This window comes from Elephas maximus, chromosome 15, assembly GCF_024166365.1.
Source record: "Elephas maximus indicus isolate mEleMax1 chromosome 15, mEleMax1 primary haplotype, whole genome shotgun sequence".
Classification (NCBI taxonomy): Eukaryota; Metazoa; Chordata; class Mammalia; order Proboscidea; family Elephantidae; genus Elephas; species Elephas maximus.
The window spans coordinates 15,401,788-15,422,332 of record NC_064833.1 but is presented as its reverse complement, the minus strand read 5'-3'; the positions used below and the strand labels follow the sequence as shown (position 1 = coordinate 15,422,332).

The 20,545-nt window shown below is 49.6% G+C and overlaps 1 long non-coding RNA gene across 19 annotated transcripts in view; it reads left to right on the top strand.

The window, feature by feature from the left end:
- Window positions 1-20,545, top strand: part of LOC126058859 (uncharacterized) — a 231,464-nt gene that overhangs the window by 145,798 nt on the left and 65,121 nt on the right. Inside the window, exon 3 of one of the 19 annotated variants that reach the window (XR_007513314.1) lies at window positions 12,908-13,022. The exons of the other annotated variants lie outside the window; for them this stretch is intronic. This is a non-coding gene — a long non-coding RNA (uncharacterized LOC126058859). The remainder of the gene's footprint in view (window positions 1-12,907; window positions 13,023-20,545) is intronic. 19 annotated transcript variants of the gene reach the window in all.

The window sequence follows — 20,545 nt, the reverse complement described above, 5'->3', positions numbered from 1 at the left end:
GTGTCGTAACAACACACAGGCCCACACTGGCAGATGAGCGGTGGCTGTGCGTGAAGTGCCTTGGCTGGGCATTGAACCTGGGTCCGCTGTGTGGAAGGTGAGAATTCTCGAGCTGTGGTTGTGTGTCTGCTGCGATCTAGACAGAGCGTGTGCCTACTTCCAAGAATTGAGTTTCACAGCGACCCTGATAGGTGGAAATGACCTGTCCTGTACAGGTGAGTAGACTGAGGCCCAGGTAGTTGAAGTTACGCCCCCAAGGTGATACAGTGGCAGAGCAAGGATTAGAGCCTCTGTCTGGTTCTACCGATTTGCGCATTCAACAAACAGTCCCCCAGCTGCTGCCCTGTGTCTGTCCCTGAGGGCAGTGCTGGGATGCCCAGGGTCACGTGCATGACCTGGGCATGCTCTTTAAGTGTGTTAGCTCATCCAGTCCTCAGCCCAGCCCTGTGTAGCCAGTTCTTCAGGTCTGCCAACCTTCATCCAAAACCTTTGTGTTGAGCTGAGCTTTGAATTCTACACTGTTTTGAGATCTTAGAAAAGCAACCCAGTACACATATCATGTGTTGCAGACCATGTGTTTGGGACAGCACCACTTAACCAAGTCCTAAGATTTCCATAGAGGAAGATACTAATTTTCACTCAAGGCGGGATAAATAAAATCTATAAACAGCCTCCTGCTAGTTCAGGTCAGGTGGCAAAATTGCCGAAAACTCAGGTCTTGAGAGCTTCTTGGGTTTTGGAATTGTGTACCAGAGTCTGTGTTGTCATCTTTTGTATTTTGCAGGTGACAAGCCAAGGCTCAAAGAGGCTTAGTAACTTACTCAAAGTGGGGGCAGTGGTGGTGAGGTGGTAGGATTCTTGCCTTCCACACGGAAGACCTGGGTTCGATGACTTGCATGTTGTTAAATAATGCTGAATAGGTTTCAGTGGAGCTTCCAGACTCAGACTAGGAAGAAAGGCCTGACAATCTACTTCTGATCTGCAGCCGATCATAGGGGTGGTGCAGGACCGGGCAGCATTTTATTCCATTGTGCGTGCGTTCGCCACGAATCGGGAACTGACTTGATGGTACCCAATAACAGCAACTTCCCCAAGGTACTCAGTTTGTGCGAGGGCTGAATATGAACCCAGTAGTGGGGCCCCAGAGCTGTGCATTTAACTACCTCTTGACAGATGTAACTTAAGAAGGAGCCCTGGTGGCCCAATAAGTGGTGAAGCGCTTGGCTGTCAACCCAAAGGTTGGCGGTTCAAACCCACCCATCGGCACAGTGGGAGAAAGACCTAGCTATCTGCTCCGGTAAAGATCGTAGCCTAGAAAACACTACGGTGCCGTTCTGCCGTGTCGCCTGTGGTCACTTTGAGTCAGAGTCAACTCTTTGGCACCTAACAACAACGACAGTATCCTCATGGAACTCGGGACATGCACAAGCAAGCCACCAGTTACAGTCTGTTCAAATGGAGCATCTGAAGGGTGTCTGGGACCCCGGGCTTGAGTAGGGAAGATCCCATCTTCAGCCCAGCACCTATCTCTTTCAGGTGATCCCAGGTGCTTCTCCCAGGAGGGATGGTGTCGAGCGAGTGAGGCTGGTGGGGTTGGGCAGTGGCTGTGGTGGAGAGGGGGCCGCCCCTCCTCTGTCCGGCACCATCAAAGGCCGCCCTTGGCCATCAGGGAGGGAGCGCAGGCCAGAAGGTCTGCTCCTGACAGAGCAGTCTGTTTCTAGGCTGTGGAGGGGCAGGCAGAGCCGGTGGCAGGGAAGGACTGTGTCTCCCTTCCATGGTCCCATGTTTCTCTGCAAAAGATGAAAACAGAGTCTGCTTTGAACCTGCACTAGAACCTGCCTGTTTGTAGAAGTGTCATCACTGTGGATATTATTTTTATTCCTCTCGATAGAAATTAACCACTACTGGCGCAACTTGCATACTGTTTTAATGCTTTTTAATTTTTTTTCAGCTGTTTTTTACCTTCTGTCTTAGCTATTATTATCATCCCTAGTTTGCAGAAGTAGAAGCTCCGGTTGAGAGATACCGAGTAACTTGCCCAAGGTCACACGGCTTGTAGGGTGGCAGAATCCCCACTTTCTCCCTGGTCCTGGGAATATCAAAAAGAGGCATCTGTGATGTGGACTCCTCCTCAGAATCAGGGTCTCTGGGGTGGGTTTAGACATGTCTGCTGCAGGCCACGGGGACACGGTCTCCATTTACAGGTGAAGGGACTGGGGCTTAGGGGAAGTGATTGTCCAGGGTAACACAGCTCATTCCTTGCCCGGACCTCCCTGTCTGGGGAGAGAGAGCTTTCCCTTGCCTGGTGGGGGGTTCTGCCTGACCAGGCTCAAAAACCCTGATACTCTGTGAGCTTCAAGCAAGTTTTCCAGCCTCTCTGAGCCTCGTCATACAGCAGGGATAAGAATGTGCCATCATAATTTTACAGTGGAGTTGTACTGGGCGAGAAGCTCAGCCCACATACAGATGCCTTGTAAATCCCTGGCTGCTTCTCTTCCCATTGGCTCTGCCTGGCGCCTTGTCTGCTTCTCTTCGGAGCTGCACCACAGCTGCCTTTCCAGAGTCTGATGTCTGGGGAATGAGAGCACTCGGAATGCCAAGCCTGGGCTCTCAGCGCCCTGTCTTCACACAGCTGACCAGTAACAGCAGCACCTGCCACCTTCCCATGTAGGCACGGTCCATAAACTAATTTTTACAACAGCCCTCGGAGAGAGGTACTATTTAGCACCCCTGGTGGCACAGTGGTTAACTGTTTGGCTGCTAACCAAAGCGTCGGCAGTTCGGATCCACCAGCTGCTGCCTGGAAACACTATAGGGCAGTTCTACTCTGTCCTGTAGGGTTGCTATGAGTCAGAATCCACTGACCGCAATGGGTTTTTTTTTGTTTTCTTTTATAGCTAAGGAAATGAAGGCACAGAGAGGTTGACGCATTTGTCCAAGGTGACACAGTGTTTAAGTGGCAACTTGTTGTTAGTTGCTGCCGAATCGATTCAGACTCATGGCAAGTCCATGTGTGCAAAGTAGAACTGTTCTATAGGGCTTTCAAGGACATGACCTTTCGGAAGCAGGTCGCCAGGTCTGTCTCCCAGGGTACCTCTGGGTAAGTTTGAGCCACCAACTTTTTGGCTAGTAGCCGAGCGCTTAGCTGGTTGCACCACCCAGGGACTTCCCTGAGTGGCAGCACCAGGATTCAATCCTAGGCAGCCTGGCTTCCAAGCCCACACTCCGAGCCCAGGTTGTCCTTGTTCCGAGGGTAGCAGCTTGCTTTGTGCAGCTGATGCCACTGTGGTCACACAAAGATGCACCCAGGAGGCAGTGTCGTGGGCAGGGAGAGGAGGCGGGGTGTAGGGGGCTGTTCCCAGGTTCCCTGCAGCTCCTGGTTCTGCAGGGCAAGGCCCGGCGCGGGGGCAGCCTTTGTGAGCCATGGCTGAACGTGGCCTCAAATCTTGGCCACGGTTTCCTATTCCCTGGCACCAAAAGCCCAGCTGAGTGATCAAAGCAGAGTGCCCTGAACAGGGAGGAGGGAGGTAAAAGGGAACTACTGGGGGTGAAGTGGGGTCGGAGAGTGGGGTGAGGTATTAAACAAGAAGGGACAGAGTAATTGGTTGGCTAATCGATCCCAGGGTGGAGGAGGGTGTAATTTACTCATTTAAATAAATGTAATTATTCAGCACCTGCAGTACCGATCTTAGAAAGCTTTATGCTTTCTGTCTTGTTTAATCAACTTTCTGATATGAGTCGGAATCAACTCGACAGCAAAGGGTTTGTTTTTTTTTTTTTCGCTGGGGAAGTCAGAGCACATTTATAGATCTGCTTTCCAGGTGAGGAGCCTGAGGCCCAGGGAGGGAGAGTGACTTGCAGAAGGCCACCCAGGGGAGAACCAGGGTTTGACCAAAGATTTAGGATTCCAAGCCCAAAGTTCAAGGTTTGTGTTGACCATGCAATGCAAGGTCAGGGGTGTGTGCCTTCCATCCCTCAGTGGCTCTAGAATTATTACTGCACCCCCTGCATCGAGTAACAATTGTGAGCTACCACTGAGTTGCCCCAACTCATGGCAGCCCCGTGCTTAAGGGGATTGATGAGGCTGTTGACATCCACGTGATCCACGGGGTTTTCACTGGCTGGTTTTCAGAAGTAGATCACCAGGTCTTTCTTCTGGTTCATCTTAGCCTGGAAGCTCTGCTGAAACCTGTTCAGCCTCATAGCAACGTGCGAGCTTCCGCTGACAGACGAATGCTGGCTGCACTCGAGGTGTACTGGCTGGGAACTGAACCTGAGCCGCTTGCATGGAAGGCGAGAGTTCTAGGAACAATCATACCTGGCTGGCTGCTGTGGGGTACTTATGTCCCGGGTACAGGTCTGAGGACATCATGTGTATTGTAACTCACAGTGTCCTCATGATGCCTGTGAGGCAGCTACCATTAAACCTGTTGAAACCCCTTGTCATCGAGCCAATTCTGACTCATAGCAACCCTGTAAGTCAGAGTAAAACTGCCCCATAGAGTTTCCAAGGAGCACCTGGTGGACTTGAACTGCCAACCTTTTGGTTAGCAGCTGTATCACTTAACTACTACACCACCAGGGTTTCCCAGGTACCATTATTACCTCCATTTTATAGTAAGGAGGGCTGGAGGGCTTGAGTAAGGTGTCCCTGTCAGGTTGCACAGCTTGTCAGTACAGCTCTACCCCTGGAACTCCACAGTTGGCCTGGGCCCTTATGCTTTGCTGCTGCTGTTTCCTGTCTTTTGAAGCTTAGGGTCCAGACCTGGGGAGCACTCTGAGGCTCCAAGGAGGAAGGGCGGGAGGAAGCTGGAGGGGCATAGGGGGCTCAGCCAGTTGAGTGCGTTTTACCAACTTAATTGACAACATGGCTTACCAGCCTCCGCCCCCCCCCCAATGCTTCCTGTTTTGTTTTCATTTTATTTATGCATTTAAACCAAAACCAGTTGCCAACATGGCAACCCCACATGTGTCAGAGTAGAGCTGCGCTTCTTAGGGTTTTCAGTGGCTGATTTTTTGGAAGTAGATCACCAGGTCTTTCTTACGAGGTGCCTCTGGGTGGACCAGAACCCCTGACCTTTCGATTAGCAGCTGAGGACGTTAACTATGTATTTGTTGTTGTTGTTATTAGGTGCCATCGAATTGGTTCTGACTCATAGCGACCCTGGTCCTGTGCCATCCTCACGATCCCATTTTGAGTCGTGCCACATCAACAAATGAAGGTCCTGAAGACTTGACTCTATCTATGTCATTAAGGTTGACCGTACTTTGAGGAGGCAGCTCTTCTCCAGTCGTCTTTGGAGTGCCTTCCAACCTGGGGGGTTCATCTTCCAGCACTATGTATCACACAGTGTTCCGCTGCTGTTCATAAGGTTTTCACTGGCTAATACTTTGCAGAAGTAGACCGCCAGGTGCTTGTTCCTAGCCTGTCTTAGTCTGGAAGCTCAGCTGAAACCTGTCCTGCATGGGTGACCCTGCTGGTATCTCAATACTGGTGGCATAGCTTCCAGCATCTCAGCAACACGCAAGCCCCCACAGTACAACAAACTGAGAGACACGTGGGGGGTTCATGCATTTAATTAAGCAACTACTGTATTCCAAGTAGGAGCCCTGGTGGTGCAGTGGTTAAGCACTTGGCTCCTAACCAAAAGGTTGGTGGTTCGAACGCACCAGCTGCTCCGCTGGAGAAAGATGTGGTAGTCTGGTTTCGTGAAACCCTGTGGGGCAGTTCTACTCTATCCTATAGGGTTGCTATGAGTCAGAATCAACTCAACAGCAACAAGGTTGTTTTTTTTTTTTTTTAATATTCCAAGTATTGCTAGAGTCTGGATTGTTGTTAGTAGCCTTTGAGTGGTTGTGACTCATGGTGGCCTCATGTATAATAGGATGAAACGTTGCCCGGTCCTGCGCCATCTCATGATTCCTGTTATGTCTGAGTCCATTGTTGCAATCCATCTCATTGAGGGTTTTCTTCGTTTTTATTGGTCCTCTACCAATCATACTGTCCTTTTCTAGCGATCAGTCTGTCCTGATGACGTGTCCAAAGTACACAAGCCGAAGTCTCGCCATCCTTGCTCCTGAGGACATTCTGGGAAGATGAACAGAGCCAGTGCCTGCCCTCAAAGGTGTTCTTGTTGCCAACCCCTGAAGGAAAGAAGGCAGGAGGGCATCACATCTGTGCTAGGCACTGCTATAGGCTGTTACAGACATGGTCTGTTAAGATGCTTAAGTCAAGGCTCAAGGACAAGCTAGTTAGGAACAAGCTAGTTAGGAAGTGGCTGAAGGGGGCTAGGACCAAGATTGGCCTGGAGCTTGGGCTGGCAGCTCCCTGCAGGCTCACCACCTTCCCTGCCTCCCCAGCCCTCCCTCTGCAGCCTCCACAGGAACACACAGAGGCTCCTACAGAATTCTCGTCAGGCTGACCACGAGCAGGAACTTGGTGTTCACTTGGTGGCCCCGGGCTTGCTTTCCCAGGTATGTCTATACCTGCTCTGGTCTTCCCAGGATACAGTTAGTGATTCTTCAAGGGATCACCTGCACATGGACATTTTGTCTCCTGTCCTTTGTCCAGGGTAAAGCAATTCCTGGAAGTATCCCTGATTACTTCCCCTCCTTTGATATAGAAAGGGTTCATGTCATTTCTGCCTGTCCAGCCTAGCTCATTAGTGTAGTTTCTCAGCTCGGGGGACCTTGAGCCAATCTCCTTCCTGTACAGAGGAGGAGACGGAGAAGCAGAGTCCCTCAAAGATGGGCTGGTTTGTCCCTGGTTACCCAGCTGGAGGGACCAGGTCTCTGGCTTCAGAGTCCCTCTCTTCCATTTTGCCTCCCTGGTCTCTGGCCTCCTGGCCATCTGCTGATAGGAGACACCCTTCCTGGAAAGACAACAGCTTGGGGACATTCCAGATAAGGCTGGGTGTGCCCACGGGCTCAGAATAAAAGAATTACCCAGAGAAGTTGGGAATCAACCTTCCTTGAGGTGGGCCCTGCAGATAAAGCTGCTTTGAAGTTCAGTTGGGGGGAGATAGGATCTTGGTGCTGGAGCCTGTCACCCAGGAGTCCTCCTGGGTGGATGCACCCTGATAGGGAAATCAGCAAGCTGAAGATAGGGAGGGAGAAGGCTTATCGTTGAGGGCCTCCAGGGGCTGGCTTTAAGGTACTTCCTTCCTGCCAGCCCTGTTCTAGAGTCTGCCTCCACTTTGCAGATGAAAAAACTGAGGCATAGATAATCACTTTCTGTTTTTAAACAATTGGGATGTGGTAGCATTATTTCAGCTTGTGGGACACTTCATGAGATGACATTATGCAGTAGCTTGATTGAACGTATTCAACATGCTACATGCCCTGTGCTGTGCTGTCTGGGGTAGGGATGAGTGGGATGCTGCCTTTTCCCTTAGGGAGCTTTTGGTCTCCTGGTGGGATTGGGGGGATGGTTAGATGAGAAATCAGGTAATGACTGAACAAGGTCCAAGTGCTACCTGGGGGTGGGGTGGAGTTCTGGACTTGGGGGTCAGGGAAGGAAGGTAGCCCTGGGAAGAGGAGGCAGGAGTGCTCTAGGCTGGAGGCAGAAGGGGAGCCGGGACAGGGAAGCAGAGCCCAGATCCTGGAAGACCACTAGGATACCATGCTGGGGGTGTGGAGAGCTCCAGGGGGTTTCAGCAGAGGCCGGAGTAGTGGGGTTGGCATTTAGAGAGCTTGCCCTTGCTGCATTCTGGAAAAGGGCAGGGGACCAAAACCAGTGGCAAGGGGTGACTTGGGCCTGACCTGGAAGAGAGGGATGGGTTGGAGAAACCCTACAGAGAGACCACCCTGTGAACGTGTGTGTGATGAGCTTGGGATGAAAAGAAGGAAGGAATTAAACTTGCTCCTCAGTGTCTTGAGTTAAAACTAAAAAACCAGTTGTCATCAAGTCAGTCCCGACTCAAGGTGACGCCACATGTGTCAGGGTAGAACTGTGCTCCGTAGGATTTTCAGTGACTGGTTTTCTGGAGGAGCCCTGGTGGTACAGTGGTTAAGAGCTCAGGCTGCTATCCAAAAGGTCGGCAGTTCAGATCCACCAGCCACTCCTTAGAAACCCTGTAGAGCAGTTCAACTCCGTCCTATAGGAACACCATGAGTTGGAATTGACGGCAACGGGATTTTTTTTTTTTTTTTGATTTTCTGGAAGTAGATCACCAGGCCTTTCTTCCAAGGTGCCACTGGGTAGACTCAAACCTCCCATCTTTTGGTTAGCAGTTGAGTGTGTGCGCCATCCAGGTCTCCTAGCTTCTAATGAGGACTTGCTAAATGTTTGGTGAATGAATGAATGCTGTACTTTGTATTAGGATTGTTATCAGAAGGCACTCAATTCCTGTTCCTTTTATTCCACAAGTCTGAATTAGATAATGTTTTTTTTCAACTCAGAAGGTAGCCCGTTTTGTTGGACAGCATTAACATTAAAGCGAACTGTCCATACTCCACCTCTGAGACCTCGCCTGGGCTCCTTTAACAGATATTCATTCACCAAATATATACCGAGTCCCTCCTACACACCAGACACTATCGTAAGCCCATTGGGACACATCAGTGAATGACCTGTTTGGGGAGAAGGCTGATCTTCTGAGAAGCCCAATTTGGGCTGGAAGTAGAGGAAGGGACCCATTCCCTAAACCTAGCCAGGCCTTTGGTTTGAGAGCCTCGGGCCCAGGCCTAGCACCTACCTGGACTCAGTTTACCCCTGTCATGTGAGCAATTGAATGAAAAACACATTTGGAGCCCATTTCAAGTTCTGCTGCTCAGGCCTCACTGGGTGTCAGATCCCCATCTTGAGTCGACATCTGGCTTCCCTCCCACAAGGGGGGCCAGGGCCCTGTAGGAGCCACCTAGAGCTGCCATAGCCACTGACCACAAACTGGTGACTGAAAAACAACAGACATTTATTCCCTCGAAGTTTGGGGGGGCAGAAGTCTGAAATCAAGGTGTGGGCAGGGCCACATTCCCTCCGAAGGCCCTAGGGGAGGATCGTTCCTGGCCTCTTCCAGCCTCCGGTGGCTCCAGGCATTCCTTGGCTGGTAGCTATGTCACTGCAGCCTACGCTTGGTCTCACATGGTGTTACTGTCTACGTTGCTCCTTCTCTCCTCTCACAAGGACACTTGTCGTTGGATTGAGGCCGCCATACTCTAAGATGATCTCATCTCGGGATTCCTGATTACATCTGCGGCCAGTTAACCAGTTGCTGTTGAGTTGACTCTGACTCATGGTGACGCCATGTGGGTCAGAGAACTGTGCCTCATAGGGGTTTCAGTGGCTGATTTATTGGAAGTAGATCACCAGGCCTTTCTTCCAAGGCACCTCTGGGTGGAAAGAACCTCCAAACTTGGTTAGCAACCGAGCACCTTAACCATTTGTACCACTTAGGGACTCCTGATTACATCTGCAAAGATCCCTTTTTCTAAATAAGGTCACATTCACAGGTTAATTTTTTTTTTTTAGGGGACATACCATTTTGGGCAACCACTTTTGAACCCATTTCAAGCCCCAGCACAGCTGGGGAGAGGTGGGTCTCAGACTTTGCATCCTAACGCTCTTCTCGTCTGTGGTTTCACCCCATTTTTCTTGTCTTAAATGAGTATAAATTTTTACAATTTAAACAAAAATTTAAAAAATGTGGTGTAATTTCACTTTCACACTGAGTCAAAGTTACAAGAATAGTACAAAGAAATGCAATGTGCACTTTATCCAGATTCATCAATTTTAACATTTCGCCCCTTGTTTTTGTTGAGACATCGAGTCAGTTGTGACTGACAGCTACCCCATGTGACAGAGTAGAACCGCCCCGTAGGGTTTCCTGGGCCGCAGTCTTTGTGGGAGCAGATCGCCAGGTCTCTTCTCCCGTGGAGCTGCTGGTGGGTTCTAACCGCCAGCCTTTCAGTTAGCAGCCAATCGCTTAACCATTGCACCACCAGGGCTCCTTTTTTGCCCCTTAGGTAGGCGTAATTTTAACAGACATTTTCAGACCCGTTAACTGGTTAGAAGTAGATCACCAGGCCTTTCTTCCGAAGTGCCTCTGGGTGGATTCTCCCCTGCTCCCCACCCAGTCTGCAAGTCCGAAGGAGGATGTATCCTGTGCTGTGCCGTTGTGTGCAAACTCTCAGGGCAGCCAGTGACTCCAGGAATCAGTGCACAATAAACAGACTCATTGCAATTTCCGCTTTAGGCATTTTGCAGCGGCGTGCAGAGAAGGTAGCCTGCTTGGTCTGTATTGTTTCATTACTGAGTCCCATTAAATTCTGGGGAGTCAGTACGGCTGGTGTGTTCAGATGGAAAAGGGAGGATAGTAACAGCATCTAGCGGAGTGCAGCCCTGAGGGGCACCGTGCTGTTTCTACACCCCTTACTTTACCATGTTGGGTTTACTGGGTTACATAATCCCGTCACAGTTTTCCTCACTTCGGGAAGAAAAAAAAAAAAAGTATTTTCACCTCCGTTGCTTGGATGAGGAAGCAAGGCATTCGGAGGTGAGGTGGTGTGAGTTGCCTTGGGCCACAAACCACACGAGTGATAGAGCTGCATTCTGGCCTCAGGCCTCGGGCCTGCTGCGATCTGATCCGGCATTGTTTTCCAGTATGGGAGCAAGGGCCACGACTCTCCTTGTGGAGGCATTTTCCCCTCCACCTCTGGGAAGCTGGGCATAAACAGGTGTAGAGGCGGGGCGCGGGACTTGCCCCACTTCTGGGCAGCCAGAGAAAGCCTCTGGAGTGTGTCGAGCTTTCTGGGTGATGGACAGGTTTGGAATCTACACCAGCACCATGGTCACTTAGCTACATGTGGGAGTCCCTGGGTAGTCCTGGAAGAAGTAGAGTCCGAGTGCGCCTTAGAAGTGAGGATGGCGAGACTTCGTCTCACATACTTTGGACATGTTATCAGGAGGGATCAGTCCCTGGAGGAGGACATCATGCTTGGTAAGGTAGAGGGTCAGCGAAAAAGAGGAAGACCCTCAACGAGAGGGATTGACACAGTGGCTGCAACAGTGGGCTCAAGCATAGCAACGATGTGAGGACCCTACAACACTCAGTAATGTTTTTTTCTGTTGTGTTGTATGTACATGGGGTCGCTGTCAGTTGGGACCAACTTGAAACTACTTGTCAACAACAATAACAACTAGTGGTGCGAATGATTAGTGTGCTCAGCTGCTTCCTGAAAAGTTGGAGGTGCAAGTTCACCCATATGTGCCTTGGAAGAAAGGTCTGGCAATCTACTTCTCAAAAAAATCAGCCACTGAAAACCCTATGAAACATAATTCTACTTTGACACACAAGTCAGGGTTGACTCGATGGCAGCCGGAAAAAAAAAAGCTACATATGGCTACTGAACACTTGAAACGGTGCCCTTGTGACTTCAGAACTGGAATTTTAATTTTACTTAATTTTAACCTATTTAAATGTAAATAGCTCCCTTTGGCTATTAGATACCTCATCAGACAGTGCAGGTCTGGTGCCCCAGGGGCACCCGATTTCCCTTTCTCTACAGGGTTTTCTGGCTCTGAGCTTGGGTATCACCCAGACAGCTCCCAGTAAAGGGCTGGCTGGGGATGCTGGATGCCTCCAGGTGGAGCCTGGGGCAGTGCCTGCTCATCGCCTCTGTGGGGCTCTGGGCTCCAGCTTGCAGATGTCATGGTGAGAGCCAAGTTGAGGCCATGGTGCTGCATAGGAAGGAGCCTATGGAAACCGTCTTATCTGTTTGGTTCGCCCGGTGTCTTTTAGGTATACAGTAGGGACACTGGTGGTAAGTACTCCCACTGTCCCTCATTCCCTCCTCAGTTCACACTCCATGGTCTCTGCCACGCTGAGCCATGGGATCCCAGGCCCAGACCCCTAGAAGACAAAACCCCCTTCAAGGCTGCTGATGCTAGTGCTGGGACTTTAATTGGAGGGTGGGACACCTGACAACTCTTTGGGTAATGAGTGTTTGTTTCTGGAGGATCCTGGGACATCCAGCTCAGGCTGATTGTAGGTTGGGTGCTTTTTACAGGAATGGGTGTCTACCCACTGATGGCAAGGGAGAGGTCAGAAGGAGGGCAGGGCCATTCTTCAAATGGAAAGCCAGACCTGGGGCCTCTTGTGGAAGATCAGGAGGGAACTTGACAATGAATGCAGAAGAAGGGGGTTCAACTCCTAGAGGGCTGGAGAAGGGGAAAGAGGGAGGAGAGGGGACCTGGGATTTGTCCCATGAGGGCGAGGTTGCTACCTGTGTGCCTTTCCACCCTGGAACCCCACCCTCAGTATCTAGCATGAAATAGATTGGCAATACAGTATCGGTGGATAGAAAGAAAAACGGCAGAGGCTAGCGTTGGGAGGAGTGTTCTTCACTGGACATGTGTTGTGGACAGAACCACGAGGTCTGTAAATGCCCTGGCCTGGCACTTAACACGAGGCTCAGTCCATTGGTCCAGCTGCTGTAGTGCCCTGGGGCTCCACCGTGGGCCAGGCTGTCACAGGGAGAGCCCACACCACATTTTCACAGCTGCTTTGAGACGCCTCCTAGGTAAGGGCCACCTTAGCCTCGCCTTTTCTCTAACTCCTGGTCAGCATTTATCCTGCCATGAGGATGCACAGGAAAAGTATGCCCAGTACTTTAGGATACCTTTTCATCCCAGGCTTCTAGATTCAGATGAGGAGATAGACCTCATAGCTTGCCCAAAGTCACACAGCAGGTTGATTGATAAGTATTTGAGCACACACAGGCCACGTGGATAGACTGGAAAAGTCTGTCTCGACAGTTTATTCAATGAACAGTTACTGAGTGCCTGCAGTACATGTGGGCGCTGCCCTCAGAGGGAACCCAGGGGTGTTAAGGCCCTGGAAGCCCATGACCTTGAGCACCTGGTCTTCTTTGTGCTACTGTTTGTCTTAAGTCTGTGCCTCACCAGCAGACACGTGCAGGAGAGTGGAGCCCACTGCTTGGCAGACGGGATGTGTTCTCATTTGGCAGCTGGGAGAAGTTCTGGGACTGTCTCAACTGTGTGGAAGATCCCGCTCTGCACCAGGGTATGTGTGCCCCCTTTTCCGAGACATCTGCCTACTAGCCCTTTAGGGAATGGATATGTCCTTGCCTGTCCTCTTAGCGCAGCTAACTAAGAAGATAGGGGTCTGGGGAGCCCTGTTGTCAAGATAGCCTACGCCTGGGTCCCTCTTACATGTAGCACTCCGGGTCAGGTGGGCATATTGGAGAAGTGTCTTACTTATCTAGTGCTGCTGTAACAGAAATACCACAAGTGGGTGGCTTTAATAAAGAGAAATTTATCCTCTCACAGTCTAGCAGGTTAGAAGTCCAAATTCAGGGCGTCACCTCCAGGGGAAGTTCTTCTCTTCTTTGTTGGCTCTGGAGGAAGGTCCTTGTCATCACTCTTTGCCTGGCCTAGGAGCTTCTTCTCACAGGAACCCTGGGTCCAAAGGATGTGCTCTGCTCCTGGCACGACTTTCTTGGTGGTATGAGGTCCCTATGGTTCTCTGCTTGCTTCTCTCTCTTATATCTCAAGAGATTGACGATTGACGTAAAACACAACCTTATCTTGTAGATTGGGTCCTGCCTTTTAACATAATTGTCGATAATCCCACCTCTTTAACATCACAGAGATAAGATTTGCAACACGTTGGAAAATCACATCAGATAACAAAACGGGGGCAATCACACAATACTAGGAATCATGGCCTAGCCAAGTTGACACATACTTCAAGCCATGATAAGAAGTCTTGGTGTAAGATGTTTCTAGGTCCCATTCAGGGCTAGCACTACCATCAGCCATTACCCTCGAGTCGATTCCAACTCATAGTGACCTTATAGTGCAGAGTCGAACTGCCTCACAGGATTTCCAAGGAGCAGCTGGTGGATTTGAAAAGCCTATCTTTTGGTTAGCAGCCAGGCTTTTAGCCACTTCGTCACCAGGGCTCCTGAGCATTAGGAGAAGCCAACAGCGGGACACTTGTGAGACTGCAGCATTCAGCATTCTTGATGGTGGGGCTGGGTGGGCACTGCAGTTTCTCTGCCAGGGACTCGGTGTCAGGGGCTTTGTGGTGTCCCTGTTAACTGAACACACAGGGAGGGCACAGCTGTCGGAATGAACCTTAGTGTTGGTCTCTGCTGATATGTGACAGTTTCTCCTTCACTCACTCGTTATTATTGGACATTTATGGTGTCACGGTCTTTGTCATTAAATCTACTGAGGTCTCTTCTTCCTAGTCCTAGTCATCCAGGTCTCCAAGGGATAGTTTGCCTCAACCAGGAAGTACCCCAGCCCTCTGGCTGTTCCCTACTCCTTATTTTAATTTGTGCCTTTCTCCCCGGCCTGGGGGTCTGCCTGACTTATCTGAAGTCTGCTCATCCATTGCAGACCCTGCCTCTTCCAGGTAACCTTGCCTGATCTCACTTGGCCTCACCGGCCCAGGTCTTAACTCCTACCGGACACGGACCGCCTAATGGCACCTGCTGTCCTTAGATTTTATTGGGGTCATTCAGACACTCCTAATCACTTGCTACATGCCACCAAGGTTTCACAGCATCCAGGAGCTACCGTTTCCCAAGCACTAGCTATGGCGCTGGCCCCATGCTCAAGGCTTCTCAGCTTGTCCCATCCATTCCTGGAGAGCACTCTAGAAGTAAAGAGCTGTCCCAGTTCCCAGAGGGTATTTGCTGAACAGGTCAGTGCTGTTATTGTCACCCCCAGGATAAAGATAGGCTCTCGCCCTTGTGGTTCAGAGGGCCACAGGGTGGTTTAGCAAGCTGGCTCCTGGCAGAAAGAGCTATGAGAGACCCTCTATGCTCACAGCCTTGCCGCCCTCCTGTCTCCTTCCCTGGGAAGCCGCTTGCAATCCATCTATGCAACAGGTGCCCGTCACCCCAAGGAACCCCTGCAAAAAAGACCCTCCCCCCATGGGACACACAAGTGCACCTCCTGCTTGCTCTTCTGCAGACAGGCTATCGGAAGGCAGCTGCCGCATCTTACTCATCCTGGGGAGACAGCGAACCTTGAGACAGACCTGGGTGAGATTACAGCTCTGCGGCTTGAAATGGAGTGACCTGAGGCAAGTGTCGTACTTCTGAGTTTCACAAGTATGACTGCAAAGGCTGATCCTCCTGCACGTCACGTGTCACCTCTGCAGAGGGGCTGGGCTTTGCTCCCCTGAATGAAGCGAGCCCTGGGAGGTCCCCAGGGCCCATCTGCTGTTATTGAGCCTGGAACGCACAGGGGGTCTCTATAGGATGGAAGGAGGACGGGGCTGGGCAGCGGCATTGTCCCCTAGCCCATTAGTGCCTCTGCCCATTGGCCAGGGGCTTCCCAGCGGCCTCTGCGGACAGCCGCTCCAGCTGGCCAGCCCTACTGCTTTGCACAATACCACTGGGCTGAGCAGGAGGGGAACCCCTTCCATGTGCCTGTCACTCACAGAGCGCCCGATTGTTCCAGAGGAGCTGCTGAACCGTGGCCTGGAGAAGTGAAGGAAGACTCCAGCCTCACGCTCTCTTGGGCTTGGCGATTTGGAGGAGAAATGACAGGTTGCTCTTGTTTGAGTTAGATGTGCCCCAGCCCAGGGACGCGATGGAGTCAGCTTTCAAAATACTCGTGCCAAGCCCACCCCCAAAGAATCTGACTTAATTGCCCTGAGAGGCTGGGCAGCTGTGCCTTTGGAAGCAACCAGGTGATTCCAACATGCAGTTAGAGTTGAGATACATTTGGTCATCAGCCTTCAACCCCCCACGCCCATACATATATGCATATAGACATACATGCACACGTAGCACGTGAAGACCTGGAGACAAATCAGTCAGACAAGGAGACCCAGGAAATGAAAGTAGGAGGGAGCCCCCAGCTAGTGCGGGCCCACTGCTGCCAGTGCTGTGCTGATAATGCTGCCTCTCTCTGTCCTCACCACGCCCCTGTGAGGAAGGTTCTGTAATACCCCCATTTTACGTACGCGGAAACTGAGCCCACAGGGGTGAAATACCATGCCCAAAGGCACATGGCTGGTAGGGTTGGAGTCGGGACTTGAACTCAGGTCAGTTGTGACTCCAAAGTTCTGACTCCCAACTTGACTGCCTCTGCCTGGACCATCAGTGGGGTTACCTGCTCTTTGGGCCTGCGACCCACATTGGAAATCCCACCTGGGCCTTGCCTAGAAAACTGAAGTTCCGTATTACATCATTACGTTGAGCAGAGAAAACATTGCTATGTCTACGAGCTGGTCCAAGTTGTTTTTCGAAAGAGTTTAGGACATTCAGTAAATTATTCTAGGCCACTCAGCAGGGTTTTAGGTGTTAGGAGGGTGGACTTTTAAAGACACATACGATCTGGGTTTTTCTATTCCTGTTTGAACACTGCAGGCGTGGTGGGGAGGAAGAAGAGGTCTGATCTCACAAAGCTGAGATGGCCAGCTACTGCCGAATGTGCTGCGGGCCTGGAAGGCCGGGTCGCTAACACAGGACCCCACTGGTGCCCACGTCTTCCATTCGCCAATTAAACATTGCGTTTCGTTGACTTTATCCTCAAATGCCACCACCGTTTCATCATTTCTCGTGTCCCAGGTCCGGTTTCTATTTCCCCAGGGTTCCGTTCCATTTTTCTTTTACGCATAATGGAAGTTTAACCTGTAACAAATCATCAGCGTTGTCATTGTGGATGGATGCACCAACAGCACTGTAACATCGAAGAATGGAAACTGATGAGAAAACCAAATCGATAAACGTTTCGTCTACTCATTGACCTAAGGTTTTATATAGGTATCAACACGGTCAAGGGAATATTTTGTAATCTGTTTCTTATCTGACATTGTATCGTTAACTCTTTCTGTTTTGTTAAAGTACTTGCTAATTATCATTTTAAAGAACGTGTAATGGTTCGTCATGAGGTCCGTTGGTGGTACAGTGGTTAAGCGCTAGCCAGCTAATTGAAAGGTTGGTGGTTCGAACCCACCAGCTGCTCCATGGGAGAAAGATGTGGCAGCCTACTTCCGTAAAGATTACAGTCTTGGAAATCCTATGGGGCGGTTCTGTCCTGTCCTATAGAGTCGCTATGAGTTGGAATCGACTCCACGGCACCAGGTTAACAGTTAATAATGATTCATCAAGCTGATAAATCCCGTTCTAAAGCAGTTCTCTGTGGGAAATGAAGATTTCTAGTCGTTTGCTGTTGTAAAGGGTGCTGTGACCATCTTTGTGCATGTAACTTCTCTTTTTGGAAAAATCCTTTGGGTAAATTCTCAGGCAGGAGGCTTATTGAGTCAAAGGGCAAGTGACTTTCAAATAGGGTTGTCCCAGTTCACGCTGCCGCCATCAACATGTGACTCTGCCAGCTTCACCACGAACTCATCACACACTGGGTGTTAGTAATTTACAAAAATTATAATTCAATAGGTGCAAAATGGTCTCTTGTTAACTGTATGTTTTGATCCCTAGTGAGGCCAGATCTTTTTTGCATTTGCTTGTTTACCAACTCTCTTTGGGGAGTGCTGTTTTTGGCTGTCCCTCCAGCCCAATTAATTACTTTCCACGTGGTCACCTTCAAGTTGCGCCAGTTGCAATGCCACCTTTACTGGAAATAAACTGGCTTCAGCATTGAGCCTTTGTGTGAAGTGCTGATTAGCACACTGGGTCCTCGGGTTGAAGGCTGCGATTGAAACACCCAGCTTCTCATATCATGGAGCTCTCCGTAAAATCACTGAACTTGTCCTTTTCATCTTTCTTGCTTAAAACTTGACATTGTCCCTCCAGAGTTGTCTTATGAGCAAGGTAGGATTTTTTCTTCAGAAAACTTTGAGATACAACTCTTTCAACTATTTTGGAGCTTGAGAAAAGTCCCTGGGTGTTCTTGTTAAGTGTCTTCAGTGCTTTGGCTTCTAGATAGCTTTCTCTGATTTCTACTTACCACATCCTGTGGGGCCCCCAGTAGGGCTTGTCTAACCTGTTTGTCTCTGCTGTCTGTCCTCAAGAGCTGGCTCCCTAGCTGGAACTTTCTTCCCAGGAAGCACAAGGCTAGTGGGGGAGAAGCCAGGATGGGCTTTAAAGAGCCTTGTTGTTTCTAAGGAAGAAAGGCGCTTACATGCTTGGATTCGTAGACATGCCTCCATTCAACAAGGGAAATAATTGGCTAAGAATTGGAATTTCCATTTAGAGTTGCAGAATCTTAGGGTTAAAAAAAAACTCAGAAAACATCTCTTCCAGTCCTTATCTAGAGCAGGATTTCCCTCTATAGCATTTCTGATGGTGGTATTGCTGTTGCTTGCACTCCTCTCCTGGGGAACGGACGTGGCCCTTGTTGAATGAAACTTTCCTCATATAGATTTAGTGCTCTTTTTTTCCTTTTTTAAAATTTCTAATGGAAAGGGCATGGGGAAAACAAGAGGGACTTGGGAAAGGTCTTTTTTATCCCCCATATGTTTTGCTGTTAACACATGGTACTCCACACAGCATGGATTCAAATCTGGGCTCAGTCTTGGGCTAGTCACTGTAGCTTTCCAAACCTCAGTTGACCTGAGGACCATACACCAACCTTTTTGTATTAGTTATTACATGAAGAGCCTCCCAGTGCCTGGCTGTAGATCAGTGGCTGTTCTGACTTCTCTAGGATTGATCTTTTCTTCTGTGCTGGGGTTTCCTTCCTTGGCCTGTCCCAATTCCTCAGTTGATAGTTGACCTGTTGTCACGTGTGAGCATTTATACTTGAGAGAAGTCTTTCTGTTCTTTCTACCCTACCCAGGAGAATTTACATAATTGCTTGCATGAGCCTAAATTTTGGGGCAAATTGAGACTTATGCATCACTTCAGACAAGAGCTGCCAGAATCTTCTAGAAGCTGTGATTTCTGTTTTTCTTTTGTTCCTGATGCTTGTTGACCTGAAGTTCCCTTTCATTTTGCCCCCAGGGCCCTGGAGTGGCAATATTGCATGGACTCTGTTTCTGCTTCCTTGGTAGAGCTCCTGGTCCAGGCCCCTCGCCCAGCCCCAGCCAGCACTGGGACATAAATCCAAGGGAAGATATCCCCTCTTTCTGGATTGGACTCTCCACTTGACTTTGCCTAGGCCTTTACTTTTTTTTTTTTTTTTTTACTTTTTTAACCAAACTTGGCGGACGAGGGCTTGTCTACTTACATGTGGGAGTCTCAAACTCTAGAGCGTTAGACCTTGGAGTATGTCCAGTGTCCCTTCGCTGCCTGTGTGAGATTTCCCGTCTGCCGCCCAGCCCCCAGCCTCTGGCCTGCCGTGTTGAGTATAGATGAGTCCCTGGGTTTCTTGAGGCTTCATTTTCTTTATGAGTGAAACAAGAGGATAGACTTTTTTGAAACTTTCATGCTTTTTTAAAGCCTTCAGACCCTTTTAGCAACTGAAATCTTTTTTTTTTTCCTGAGTATATATTTAAAAAAAAAATTTTGTGCTTTAAGTGACAGTTTACAAGTCAGTCTCTCACACAAAAACTTACATACACCTTGCTACATACTCCCAATTGCTCTCCCCCTAATGAGACAGTCTGCTCCCTCCCTCCACTCTCTTTTCATATTCATTTCACCAGCTTCTAACCCCCTCTACCCTTCTCAGCTCCCTTCCAGGCAGGAGATGCCAACATAGTCTCAAGTGTCCACCTGATCCAAGAAGCTCACTCCTCACCAGCATCCCTCTCCAACTCATTGTCCAGTCCAATCCGTGTCTGAAGAGTTGGCTTTGGGAATGGTTCCCGTCCTGGGCCAACAGAAGGTCTGGGGGCCATGACCACCAGGGTCCTTCTAGTCTCAGTCAGACCATTAAGTCTGGTCTTTTTACAAGAATTTGGGGTTTGCATCCCACTGCTCTCCTGCTACATCAGGTGTTCTCTGTTGTGTTCCCTGTCAGGGCAGTCATCAGTTGTAGCCGGGCACCATCTAGCTCTTCTGGTCTCAGGCTGATATAGTCTCTGGTTCATGTGGCCCTTTCTGTCTCTTGGGCTTGTAATTACCTTGTGTCCTTGGTGTTCTTCATTTTCCTTTGATCCAGGTGGGTTGAGACCAACTGGTGCATCTTAGATGGCCGCTTGCTCACGTTGAATACCCCAGACGCCACTCTCCAAAGTGGGATGCAGAATGTTTTCTTAATAGATTTTATTATGCCAGTTGACTTAGATGTCCCCTGAAACCATGGTCCCCAAACCCCTGCCCCTGCTACGCTGGCCTTCGAAGCATTCAGTTTATTCAGGAAACTTCGCTTTTGGTTTAGTCCAGTTGTGCTGACCTCACCTGTGTTGTGTGTTGTCTTTCCCATCACCCAAAGTAGTTCTTATCTACTGTCTAATTAGTGAATACCCCACTCCCACCCTCCCTCCCTCCCGCCCTCATAACCATCAGAGAATATTTTCTTCTCTGATTAAACTATTTCTTCGAGTTCTTATAATAGTGGTCTTATACAATATTTGTCCTTTTTTCAACTGAAATCTTATGTGAAGGCCTTACACATATAACTGATTAAAGTCAAGCTGCTTTGGTTAAAACAGAGTTATAGTTCTCCCCATTGCCCCTACCCTGACTCCTTCAAGCCCCCAGGAGTTGCCTCAGAGGA